This window comes from Tenrec ecaudatus, chromosome 13 (genome assembly GCF_050624435.1).
Source record: "Tenrec ecaudatus isolate mTenEca1 chromosome 13, mTenEca1.hap1, whole genome shotgun sequence".
Lineage (NCBI taxonomy): Eukaryota > Metazoa > Chordata > Mammalia > Afrosoricida > Tenrecidae > Tenrec > Tenrec ecaudatus.
In genome coordinates this window covers 115,432,804-115,444,919 of record NC_134542.1, presented here as the reverse complement: position 1 = coordinate 115,444,919, position 12,116 = coordinate 115,432,804, and the positions used below count along the sequence as shown (strand labels likewise).

Genomic DNA, 12,116 nt, shown 5'->3' with positions numbered 1-12,116 from the left:
GGTGTGCGGCCAGGGCAGTAGGGCCTGGGGCGAATGGACAAGGTGGGCAGTGGCGGCTTTGAGCTCGGGCAGTGGGCAGTGGACATGGGGAGCCATAGAGGGTGAAGGAGGCTGTGTAAACGGTCCCTACTTGTACAAGCAGGGAGCGCAGTGCTGGCAAGCATGAAGCAGCGACGCTATGCTGTGGACCGACATGCTTTGGAAATCTCTCACAGCTGCTTCTGAATTAACCGTTGAGAAACAAATATTTTTCATTTGATCTTTTCCTCTTTTGGGTGAGGTAGTCTTTTTATCTGTGTGCTAGCAAGTCTGCTGCTGGCGTGCGCAGGGAGGACCCTTTAGGGCAGAGGGTGGCCAAGGCGCTGAGCTTGGCGGAGCGGGCGTCGAGGCGCGTCTTCCTCTGGCACACCGGATAACCAGGAGTCGGAACGGACACTGACTCCACGCACCTACCAACAACCACTGTGTTAGTCTGGGTACTTTAGAGAAACAAATCCACAGAAACTCATGAATGACAGAGTTTTATATAAAGGTTAAGTGCACATAAAGAAAACATCCCTACCCAGTGCTGCCCAAGCTCACAAGTCCAACGTTATCCCATATGTCCAACACCAGTCCACAAAGTCTTCTTCCATCTCACAAAAGAGATGAAATGATGCCGACTCATGGGGAAAGCCGCGTCAGGGAAAGGGTAATCATGTCAGGGCTGGCGGCTGTCTGCCCCCGGCTGCTCCGGGACCCAGGGCTGCATCACTGTAGGTGCATGTGGCTTCTGCTCAGCGATGTCTTGCAGAAGTGAGCCCTGGAAGCAGAAGCAGTTACCTGGCTAAGGCACCTTCACCCTGGTGTGACCTTCACAAAGCAAGAGACCCGAGCACTTGAAAGGTGAGGCTGACCAAGCCACGAATCCCTCCGCCCTTCAATTAACCCTTCAATTAACCCCACCTGTGTTTATGGGCCATAAACTGACGACCTCAACCACCATCTTTTTTTCTTTTTGCTTCACGAATTTGCATGTCAGCCTTGAGCAGGGGTCCTGCTAATCTCTGTATCGTTTCCAATTTCAGTATAGGTGCCGCCGAAGCAAGCACCAGCCACCATCTTTATGGGTCGTTATGAGTTGGAATCTACTCACAATCCTGATGGGAGTCGATCGCCAGTCTGTACTCCTTTGGAGTGGGTGGGGGTGGGGTTCGATCCTCCAGCCTTTCAGTTAGCTCTTAACTCTTGTGCTTCCAGCGGCCTTCAGCATCACAGCCACACACATTCACTGCTGAGGAATCGACTGTGGCTCAGCGGCGACCCCCGAGGACAGGAGGGGACTGCTAGCCAAGAGGTGAGCATTTTGAAACTACCAGTCACTCCGAAGGAAGAAAGGTGGGGTGTTCTACTCCCTTAATCGGCGACAGTCTCAGAAACGCGCAGGGCAGTTCTACCTGACTCCACGTCAGTCTCTTTCTTTCTCCCTCTCCCTCTCCCTCTCCCTCTCCCTCTCCCTCTCCCTCTCCCTCTCCCTCTCCCTCTCCCTCTCCCTCTCCCTCTCCCTCTCCCCCCCTCCCCCTCCCCGCTCCCCCCTCCCCCTCCCCCTCCCCTCCCTCCCCTCCCCCTCCCCTCCCTCCCCTCCCCCTCCCCCTCCCCCTTCCCCCTCCCCTCCCCCTCCCCCTCTCCCTCCCCTCCCCCTCCCCCTCCCCCTCCCCCTCCCCCTCCCCCTCCCTCTCCCTCTCCCTCTCCCTCCTTGGAGTTTTTGCTCAAAAGACTAACTCATAGATTAGTGTTTAGTGTCCACATTCCCTGACATCATGTTTTGCTAGGTTTCCCCGCTCGGGCTCTCTTGCCCTTCACTGAATGCCCGCTTGTCCCCAATGAAAGGAGAGCGCATGGCCATTAAGTCAATTCTCACTCCTGGCCACCCTGTCATAGGGTTCCGGGAGCAGGTAGCCTCATCTTCTTCCCGTGGTGCAGCTAATGGGCTAGCATAGCCAGCGATGGGGTCATAATCTGTGCTCTTAACAAGGACCTCCCTCAGGTGATTTGCATATTAAAATCTGAGAGATACTGGTCTGTTAGCATACTATAGGCAAAAATTTAAAAATCATTTTATTGGGGGCTCTTTCAGCTCTTATAGCATTCCATACATCAATTGTATTCAGCATATTTGTACATATGTTGTCATCAGCATGTTGAAAATATTTACTTTCTATTTGAGTCCTTGGTATCAGCGCCTCTGTTTTCCCTTCTCTCTCCACCCTTCACCCTCATGACCCCTTGATAAATTATAGATTATTATTGTTTTCATACCTTACACCGACCGCTGTCTCCCTTCACCCAAGTTTCTCTTGTTCACCCTTCTGGGGTTCCCCCTCTCCCCTTTTCTCTCCCCATCTTCGCCCTGCCTTCCTGGTCTCACTACTCTCAGTTCCGTCCCTGAGGGATTTATCTGACCTGGATTCTGTGTGTTGTGAGTTCTTATCTGTACCAGTGTACATACCCTAGTCTAGCCAAAACTGAGAAAGGCAGTACTGGGGTCATGATAGTGCGTGCATGCGTGTGTGCGTGTGTTTGTGTGTGTGTGTGTGTGTGTGTGTGTGTGTGTGTGTGTGTGTAAAATGAAGCCTCAAAGAACCAGGGGAATGTAGTGTGTTTTATCGGTGCTATGCTGTGCCCTGGTTGACTCATCCCTTCCTGGTGACCCTTCTGTCTTCTGTGCGGGATATCCTATTGGTCTACAGATTATAGGCAAATGTCTTGTGCTTGACTGCTAAACTAAATGTTGCTTGTTCAAACCCTTCCAGTGACACCCTGGGAGGAAAGTCTAGTGAGCTGCTTTTGCAAAGATTATAGCCAAGAAAACCGGCAATATATATATGTGTATATATATATATATATATATATGTAATAATAAGGGATTGGGGGTGGGGTAGTGTCAGGGAGGGAGGGGATAAAGGGGAGCTGATCTCAAGGATTTCAAGAAAAAACGTTTTGAAAACGATGGTGGCAGCAATTGTATAATTATGCTTGATCTAATTGAATCATGGATTGTTATAACATCTATAAGAACTCCCAATAAAATGATTAATAAAAAACAGACAGACAGACAGACAGACAACTCCTTTGGAGCAGTTCTACTTTCAATCAAAGAGGTTGCTATGGGTCTTGGGGGGAACAGTCTTGGGTTTTTGTTCTTTTGCATATTAGACTACAGATCTAATTCATAATCCCAGCTCTCCACGGCCTGTAAGCCTCAACCTTCACTGACCCTATCCCATATCACTTTGCTTCTTACTCACAGTCCAGCCCCACTAACCTTGTTTGTGTCTGCCTCCTAGCCTTTGCACTTCCTGTTCTGTCTGGAGTGCTCTTGTCGCATCTTAGTAGGTCTGACCCTGTAGTTCATTGAGACTTCAGCTTAAATTTTAGTTCCTTAGAGGGGACTGCCCTGACCACTCGGTGAAGAACATCCCTTCCCCTGGACACTCTTGTATCTTACTACCCTGCTCTTGATCCTTTATGGCACTTACCATCGTCTGCCATCATTTTGTCCATATGCTCTTGGATCTGTTTGGTTCAGGGATATTCTCTTGATATCTGGCACTTTGAAGATGTAGAGTTCATTATTAATTGTCTGAAAGAATTTTGGGGTTTCATTAACAGTGAGAACCTAGGCCCAGGTCAATTCTAAAGATCAGATCAGGTACCCTCAGATTCAACCCAGCAGCTTACAGTAAAGGGACTTACGTGGATGCTGTTGACCCCCCAGATGAGTGGTTGTCAAAGCCAGGTCCTGGATTCACACCCTCATCGTCCCCTGGGAACTTGATGGCAGTGCAGATTCTGGATAAATTGGCATCGTCCCCTGGATATACTGAATCAGAAACCCTAGGAATGGGTTCAATATCTGTGAATTAAAAGCCTGTAGGTAATTCTGAAGCATTGTCCCCGACTATACGACTATACTAACTTCAAACCTGAGCAGGAGTCCAGTGTTCAAAGCTCTTTCAACATACAAAGGGGCTACAAAAAGAATGTGAACAAAGCCCCTTATCTTTCCATTCCACTTTTCCACCAACTTTTACAAGTCCCCTTTGTATATCACTATAATTCTGAACTTCAAAAAAGCTCTGAGAAGAGGACAAGTCAGGTATAATTTCCATAATACAGATGAAGAAATGGATCCCTAAGAAATGATTCAATTTTCCTGTGGTCTGACAGTTTTATCAGTTGTTAACATTGCAGTTACCTGAACTCTACCCCCGACATCAACAGAGATGAGGGTCTGAATTCTGGATTTAAAAAGAAAACAAAAAGTTCCCTAGGCGATTCTTATATGCCCCAAAGTTTGAGGACCAATTATGCTAGAAAGAGTGGAATGGGAATCAGAACTCATAGTTTCTCATTTATAATGTGGTGCTCTTAGAGGGTCTTGAACATGCTTAAACCAAACTCTCAGGCATCTGATCACTTTGGTGAGACCCTACACTGTTGGTAAGGAGCCCTGGTGGGGTAGTGGGCTGGCTATACATGGGGCTACTAACCTCAAGGTTAGCAGTTCCAAGGCACCAGCTGCTCTTCAGGAGAAAGGTGAGGCTTTCTACTCTAAATCAAGAGGTACAACCTAGGAAACCCACACGGGCAGTTCTACCTTGCCCTGTAGGGTTGGTGGGAGTCATAATTGAGTTGAAGGTAGTGAGTTTGATCTTTCAATTTACCCCTGTTTGTGGAGTCCCTGGATGGTACAAATGGCTGGCGTGCTTAGCTGCTAACTGAAAAGTTAGAGGTTGGAGTTCACCCAGAAGAGCATCTGAAGAAAGGCCTGGTGATGCTTTCCAATAAATCTGCCGCTGAAAACTCTGCAGAGCACAGTTGGGCCTCTAATACACCTCAGGTGGCTATGTACTGGAATCCACAGGATTCTAGTCTCTACAGGAGCAGCCTGCCAGGTCGGTCCCCATGCGTGTAAACAAGGGGAACCTCATGCCAGAGCAATGGGCTGTTCTTGTAGATAATTTAGTGGTGAATATTATGCAGTTAATTGAATGGCTCTCCAATGAGGTTTGGCAGGTTTTGTGTGTGAGTTTTCAACACTCACACTTTTGTGTTTAGGCTGCGGGCATTGCTGTAAGGTATTTGATCTCCTCAGTGTCCTGCCACACTCCTTGACCAACTGCTATCCTTATTTTCCTTGGCTTATGCCTTCTAATGACAGGAAAGAAAGAAAGAGAGAGAGAAATAAAGAAAGAAAGGGAAAGACTTTAAATCCAGCAGCTATGGCTGGTTAATCAGTCATGAGAACCTCACACTCATTACTTTACCGGAGGAGCCAGGGCAATATTAATCGCTAGGAAAGCCTTCTCTAAATTGACAGATAACTCCCAAAGTTTCCTCTCTCCTGTCCAATCAACACATCTGACCTCTAGATCTGGAAATTGAGCTGCATCTAGAAGAACTGTCGTCTGGGTGTCCTGTAGCGATGCCTTGTAGACACCTCAAGCTTGGTGTGTCCAAATACTAAATTCGTTGAATACCAAATTCATTACCTTCCTTCCACTCCACTTATGTTTTCTCCTGGATAAATTTTATGAATGGATGAATACACCATTCATGACATCATCCTAGCCAGAAATCTAGGTTTTGTCTCAGATATGAACTTTTCTCACTTTGGATCGCTTAAATTCCCCAAAGCACCTAGTTTTCTTTTTAAAAACATTTTATTAGGGGCTCATACAACTCTTATCACAATCCATACATATACATACATCAATTGTATAAAGCACATCTGTACATTCTTTGCCCTAATCATTTTCAAAGCATTTGCTCTCCAATTAAGCCCTTTGCATCAGGCCCTCTTTTTTTCCCCCTTTCTCCCTGCTCCCCCCTACCTCATGAGCCCTTGATAATTTATAGATTATTATTTTGTCACATCTTGCCCTATCCGGTGTCTCCCTTCACCCCCTTTTCTGTTGTCCATCCCCCAGGGAGGAGGTCACATGTAGATCCTTGTAATCGGTTCCCCCTTTCCAACCCACTCACCCTCTACTCTCCCAGTATCGCCCCTCACACCCCTGGTCCTGAATCTTTCCCTAGTCCCTCTCTTCCCCTTCATCTCTGCTATACCAGCTCCCCTCAATCCTTCATCAACGCTTCCATGGAGCTGTGTGATAGGTTCCATACTCTTAGCTGGGTTCTATGCTGTTAGCTGCCTTTATTTCCTCCTCTTGTTTGCTTCTCAGCTGAAGTTTCAGCTTTATCAATCCTCCACTTTTTAATGCTGTATGCTTTTGTGCTTTTGCACATGCTTCTGTAAGTGAGGACTTGAAGCACTTGATGATGAAGATCAAGGATTGCAACCTTCAGTATACATTGTGGCAGTTACATAATCTGTCCATTTATGAAGGGGTGGAGTCTAGCCTGTCAGTCAGGTCATAGCCAATGAGGCCTCTGTGTGGGCATGATCTTCCTCAGAGGATTCTGAGAACTCCTGTCTTTATCTCTGGAAGCAGGATACACTCTCTCTGCTTTGTCTCCCTGCTGACAAGATGGAGCTATGCTGATAGAGCCAGAGCCCTGGAGCTGGAGGAGCCATGTGGAGACCCATGACAGTGCTGAGATGCTTCCACCCAACACTGGATTCATAAGACTTTCCACTCATTGGCCTGTGATCTTTCTGCATTCCATGTCATTCAATGTGTTTTATGAGTCTGAAGAGGAATTTATAGACTAGTGTCAGACATATGGGTTAATACCAGACTTATGGACTTGAACTGGACTGGACTGCGATGTTTTCTTAATATACAATTACTCTTTGATATAAATTTCTCTCTTCCACACATGTGAGTGTCTATGGATTTGTTTCTCTAGTCAACCCAGACTAACACATACGTTATGACTCAGTTAAAGACCAAAATCCTCACTACCTCACCAATAGGTAACATCATGATAAGGAGGCAAAAGACATTTATAGAGGTCTAAATGCAGGCACGTACATATGTAAATATATTTATATATAGCGATAGGGAAATAGATCTATGTACTTATATTTATATGCTACGTATTAAGGTAGCAGATGGACATTGGGCCTCTACTCAAGTACCCCCTCAATGCAAGAGCACTTTGTTCTAATAATCCGGCACCCTGAGATGCTCACCTTCCTGACACGATCGCTGAAGACAAAATGGGTACATAAGCAAATGAGGTGGAAAAAGCCGATGGTGCCCAGCTTAGGAGCCATTGAGTCAGTTCAGACTCATAGTGACCCTTGGTACAACAGAACCAAACACGGCACAGTTCCACACCATCCTCCCAATGGTTTGTTTGAGTTCATGGTTGCAGTCACTGTGTCAATTCCAAACCATAGTGACCTTCTAAACAGGGTTTCCACGTTTGAAAATCTTCATGGCAGTCTCCCCCTCCCCCCAAGAGTAGCTCGTGGCCTTGAACTACTGGCCTTGTGGTTAGTAACCCAATGCTATTCCCACAATGCCACCAGGATTCCTCTTAAAATAATAACTTGATATTCTTAAGTTTTACGCTCCCTACCCCCTACCCATTTATGCAAATTCAGTCTGTACTACAAGAGGATTTCTAGCTCTGCCCTTGACAAGGTTTATGACCTGTGACAAGACCCTTTATAGTGTCACTGAATTTTACTTGCCTCAGATTGAAAATGAAGAGTTGGGCTACTTAATCACTAAGGTCTATTCCAGTTCCAAAATTCTATCATTCCCTTCAGAGTGTAAGAGAAAAATGGAGTCCTTGTCTGACAAGTTCTAACTTGCAGTACAACATTTACGGGCACAAGAACTGTAAGGGAAGCAGTGAATGCCAGGCAAGTGCTGACTCAGCACACGCGGGCACAGTGCCTTTTCTCAGGAAAAACAAAACACCACAAACGAAGAGCATGCAACTATAAATCCCAACTTCTAGCTTCTCCATGAGGCAAAATCCAAAGACAGTGAGATGTAACAAAAGAGATGAGAGCAGATTCTTTCTTCTCCTTTTCAAATTGGTTACTCAAGTCTGTGGGTGACTTGAGGTCCTTTGGCAGACGATGGAGATTTGCATACTTGGATAAATCTCCGGAAGGTCCCGGCACACAAATGCTAAGTTTAGGGTCAGCTAACTGGATGATTCCTAGAGGAAATCAACTCGAGCCTGAGAACAACAGCTGAAGTGAAATCCCATAAGCCAGGAAAACAGTCATACAATCACAGTAACAGGTGGTCGGTTTCAAAACAAATTTCCAGGTCTGACTTGGCCAGCACCTGCCCTAGAGCCCCAGCCAACAGTGTGACTCTGTCTGGTTCCGAACTAGGTCATCCGTGCCACGCTAGGAGGATTAACCACCTTTATTGGCAGAGCTAAGTGTTCGGAAGTTTAGATGACTGCTTCTCTGTAGTTGTAACCCTTGCGCTCCTTCTAAGAAAAGGGAGAGGGAATCAGAGAATTTCTGAACCAGAAGGGACCTGGGAAATTTAACTGCTTCAACCCCATTGGTAACTGAGAAAAGCAAAGCTCACAGTCATCTGATCTAGGGAAGTTCCTATTATTTTATTCTGAGAAATTTCAATCACACAGCAAACTTGAGAGAATCTTGATAGGGAATACCCATAGACTTCTTATATGCCCATTGCATAAGTCCATTATAGCATCCTATTAAACTGTCAATTTGCAGTATTGTTGTGACTTGTACAGTGCTGATGCTGGCAGCTATGTTACCCATATGCTAGCCGGGTCAACCATAGTGGACAGATTTCCGTGCAGTACCCGGACTAAAAGAGGCTAGGAAGAAAGGCCTGGTGATTTGTTTGCCCAGAAATTGTTGTTGTTGTTAGGCACCACTGGGTTGTTTTGGAGTCATAGCTGCTCTCTATGCCACAGAACGAAACACCGTCCTTAGACTAGTTCTTAGGTTCGAGCCCATTGTTGTAGCCACTGTGTCGATCTATCTTGTCCAGGGTCTTCCTCATGATGTCCTTCTATAGGGATCAGTCTCTCCTGACAACATGTCCAAAGTCTGTGAGATGAAGTCCTGCCATCCTTGCCTCTAAGGAACATTTTGGTTGTACTTCTTCTTTGTTCCTTTGGCAGCCCATGGTACTCCCAGTATTTTTTGCCAGCACCATAATTCAAATGCATTCAAAGAAAGCCCTTTGGGTCACAACAGAGTATTAGAGCTTCAATGCTAAAGAACTTTGTGGTAACTGTGTCCACAGTAAGCCCAACTCCATTTTGAGTCTTGGTCTGAGTTCACACCTGAGGTAGTTTATTGTGCCAAACTGGCTGATGGACACATGTGGGGTTAATTGAAGGGTGGAAGGGATAAATGGCCCAGGGAATTTGCCTGGGCTTCTCTGCTAAGCCTCGCCTTTCGAGTTTTTGCGTCTCTTGCTTTGTGATGGTCAGACCAGGGTGCAGCTGCCTTAGCAGTTCCCTGCTTCAGCTGGCAAGGCTCACTTTCTGCAAGACATCCATGAGGAGAAGCCGCATGGACCTACCCTGAAGCAGCCTTGGTTCACCCATGGCTGGAGCACCCATGTGGAGACCCTTGCCAGAGCTGAGATGCTTATCCATTTACTGACTGACTCAGCTTTCCTCTTGCAGTTGGCATCATTGCATCTATTTTGTGAGATGGAGGAGGACTTTGTGGATTGATGTTGGACATATGGGTTAATGGGTTAATGTTGGACTTGTGGGCTTGGACAGCACTGAGTTGGGATGTTTTCTTGATGTGCACTTAACCTTTATATAAAACTCTCTTATACATGAATTTCTGTGGCTTTGTTTCTCTAAATTACCCAGACTAACCCAACACCCATTTGAATTCTTTATGTTACTTAACAGGTCTGGGCAAACTCATGTAACAGGAATTTGACCTTCACTGACATTTCCTCGATTTTGACTCATTTACAACCTATAAGAGCAGAGTAGAACAGTCCCTTTGGGTTTCTGAGAAAGTAACTCTTTACGGGAGTAGAAAGCCTCATCGTCTCCCATGGAGTGATTGATGGATTCGAACTGTTGACCTTGTGGTTAGTAGCTCTATGTATAAACAACTACACTCTGATGGCTCCTTAATTTCCCCCTCAGAGGGAATGTTATTTAAAGTACATTAAATGGAGTGTAATTAAAAATCCACGGAGGGGTAGTTTGCCATCAGACTTACTTAAAGAACTTGGGAATTTGCCTGGGCTTCTCTGCTAACCACAAAGTCAGTAGTTTGAAACCACCAGCCACTCCTTGGGAAAAAGACCAAGTTTTCTACTTCTGTAAAGAGTTATAGTCGAGTTAGTGAGTAAGTGAGTCTTAGCCTTTTGGTTAAAATCAAATGTAGTGTATGTTGTGTCCTTTATCATTTACCAAGAACTCACTTGAAAACTTACTGCCATTGAGTGATTCTGACTGATAGCTACCCTATAGAGCAGGGTAGAACTGCCCCTGTGGGTTTCTGTTACTCTTAATTCTTTAAGGGAGTAGAAAGCTTCATCTTTCTCCCAAGGAGTGGCTGGTGGGTTTTGAACTACTAACCTGGCAGTTAGCAGCCCCAAACCAGAATAGGTGCATGTTATCAAATTGAAGCTAAAAGTTGGCATCCTTGGGACGGTGAGTCAGGGCCACATGTTTATGTATGGTCATGAGTCATTCCCCTGCCATCACATGGCACAGTGGTTAAAGACCCAGAACTAACTCATGTAAGCTTTGGTCTTTTCCCCACTTCCAGAAGTTCCGCCTTAGACAGTGGTGGATTGTACCTGTCACCAATCATGATCATGCATGGATTTCTTTTGTTTCTATCGTGTATATAAAAGCCATGCCTGTGAGTGGGGAGGCTTCATCAGCCTCTTGCTGACAGTTTCTCTCATCCATACGATTATGTTTGTTTTGTCTTTGTCTTGTCTAGGGCTTAACACTTTGTTGACCAGCTGTTTCAAGCCCAAACCATCCTATGCTGCTGCCGTCTAGGAAGACCGATACTGCTATCAGGTTTACAAACTGCAGAAGCGAATGTATGTTGATCAGGAGTTAACTTGTTACCTGTCAGCCACGCTGGGTCATGAAAATATGAGAAAACTCATGACCGGTCTCTATAGACAGTGTTTGAATCTGGGGTCTTGTTTTCCCTTACTCTCACTGCCATCGAGTCAATGCTGACTCATAGTGACCCTCGGCAGGTTTCTGAGACTGCAGCTTTACTGGAATAGAAAGTCCAGTCTTTCTCCCCCAGAGCTGCTGAAGGTTTTGAACTGCTGACGCTGAGGACTGCAGCCCAATGCTTAACCACTACACCACCAGAACTCCGTTGCAGCACACTATATTGTACTGGAAGATGAGCCCCTGGGGGGCTAGAGCTCAAAGCACAGAGCAACAATGAGCTAGCGCAGAGCAACCATCAAGGTGATGGTGCAGGACACAGAACCAGTGCATTTTGTCATGAATTGAAGTCATTCCAACGGCAACTAACAACACACATGCTCAGTTTATCATATATATGTTTAAGGAGTCACCTTGGTGGTGCTGTAGGAAGCCCTGGTGGTGTAGCAGTTACCTGTTGGGCTGCTAACTGCAAGGCCAGCAGTTTGAAACCACCAGCCACTCCTTGGGAGAAAGATGGGTCTTTCTACTCCTGTAAAGAGCTTCAGTCTTGGAAACTTCCTGTGAGTTTCCTACAGGGTGGCTATGAGTTGGCATTGACTTGATGGCAGTGAATTTGGTTTGTTTGCCTTGGGTGATTCTGTGAGATACATGTTAGATTGAAAACCGCAAGGTTGATGGTTCAAAACCTACCAGCTACTCCCTGGAAACATTTTAGGCTATTTGCTCCATAGATTTATAGCTTCAGAAACCCTTGTTAGTGTGTGTATCTGTGTATTCTCCACTCCTCTATCCCACCATTCATCATTCCATGTTATTTTGAATGTGTTTCAAGCAAATTTCAAGCATCCATATGCTTTTCCTTTAAGTAGTGGTATATTTTATCATTGCCTGTTGCGTTGAGGAGCCCTGGTGACACGATGGGCTAGGCCTTGTGTGCCATGGGGTCACTGCTTCCACAGCACTCCTTGGGAGGAGAGGAGACTGTGTGTTCTCATAAAGGATTAGTCTCAGAAACTGCAGACCAGGTC

General features: G+C 45.8%; 1 non-coding gene across 1 annotated transcript; it reads right to left on the bottom strand.

Annotated features, from left to right (window-relative positions):
* Positions 1–986: 986 nt before the first annotated feature.
* On the bottom strand, positions 987–1,091 carry LOC142425137 (U6 spliceosomal RNA). Its single transcript, XR_012779508.1, has one exon. It is a non-coding gene; the product is annotated as a U6 spliceosomal RNA (small nuclear RNA).
* Positions 1,092–12,116: the final 11,025 nt, after the last annotated feature.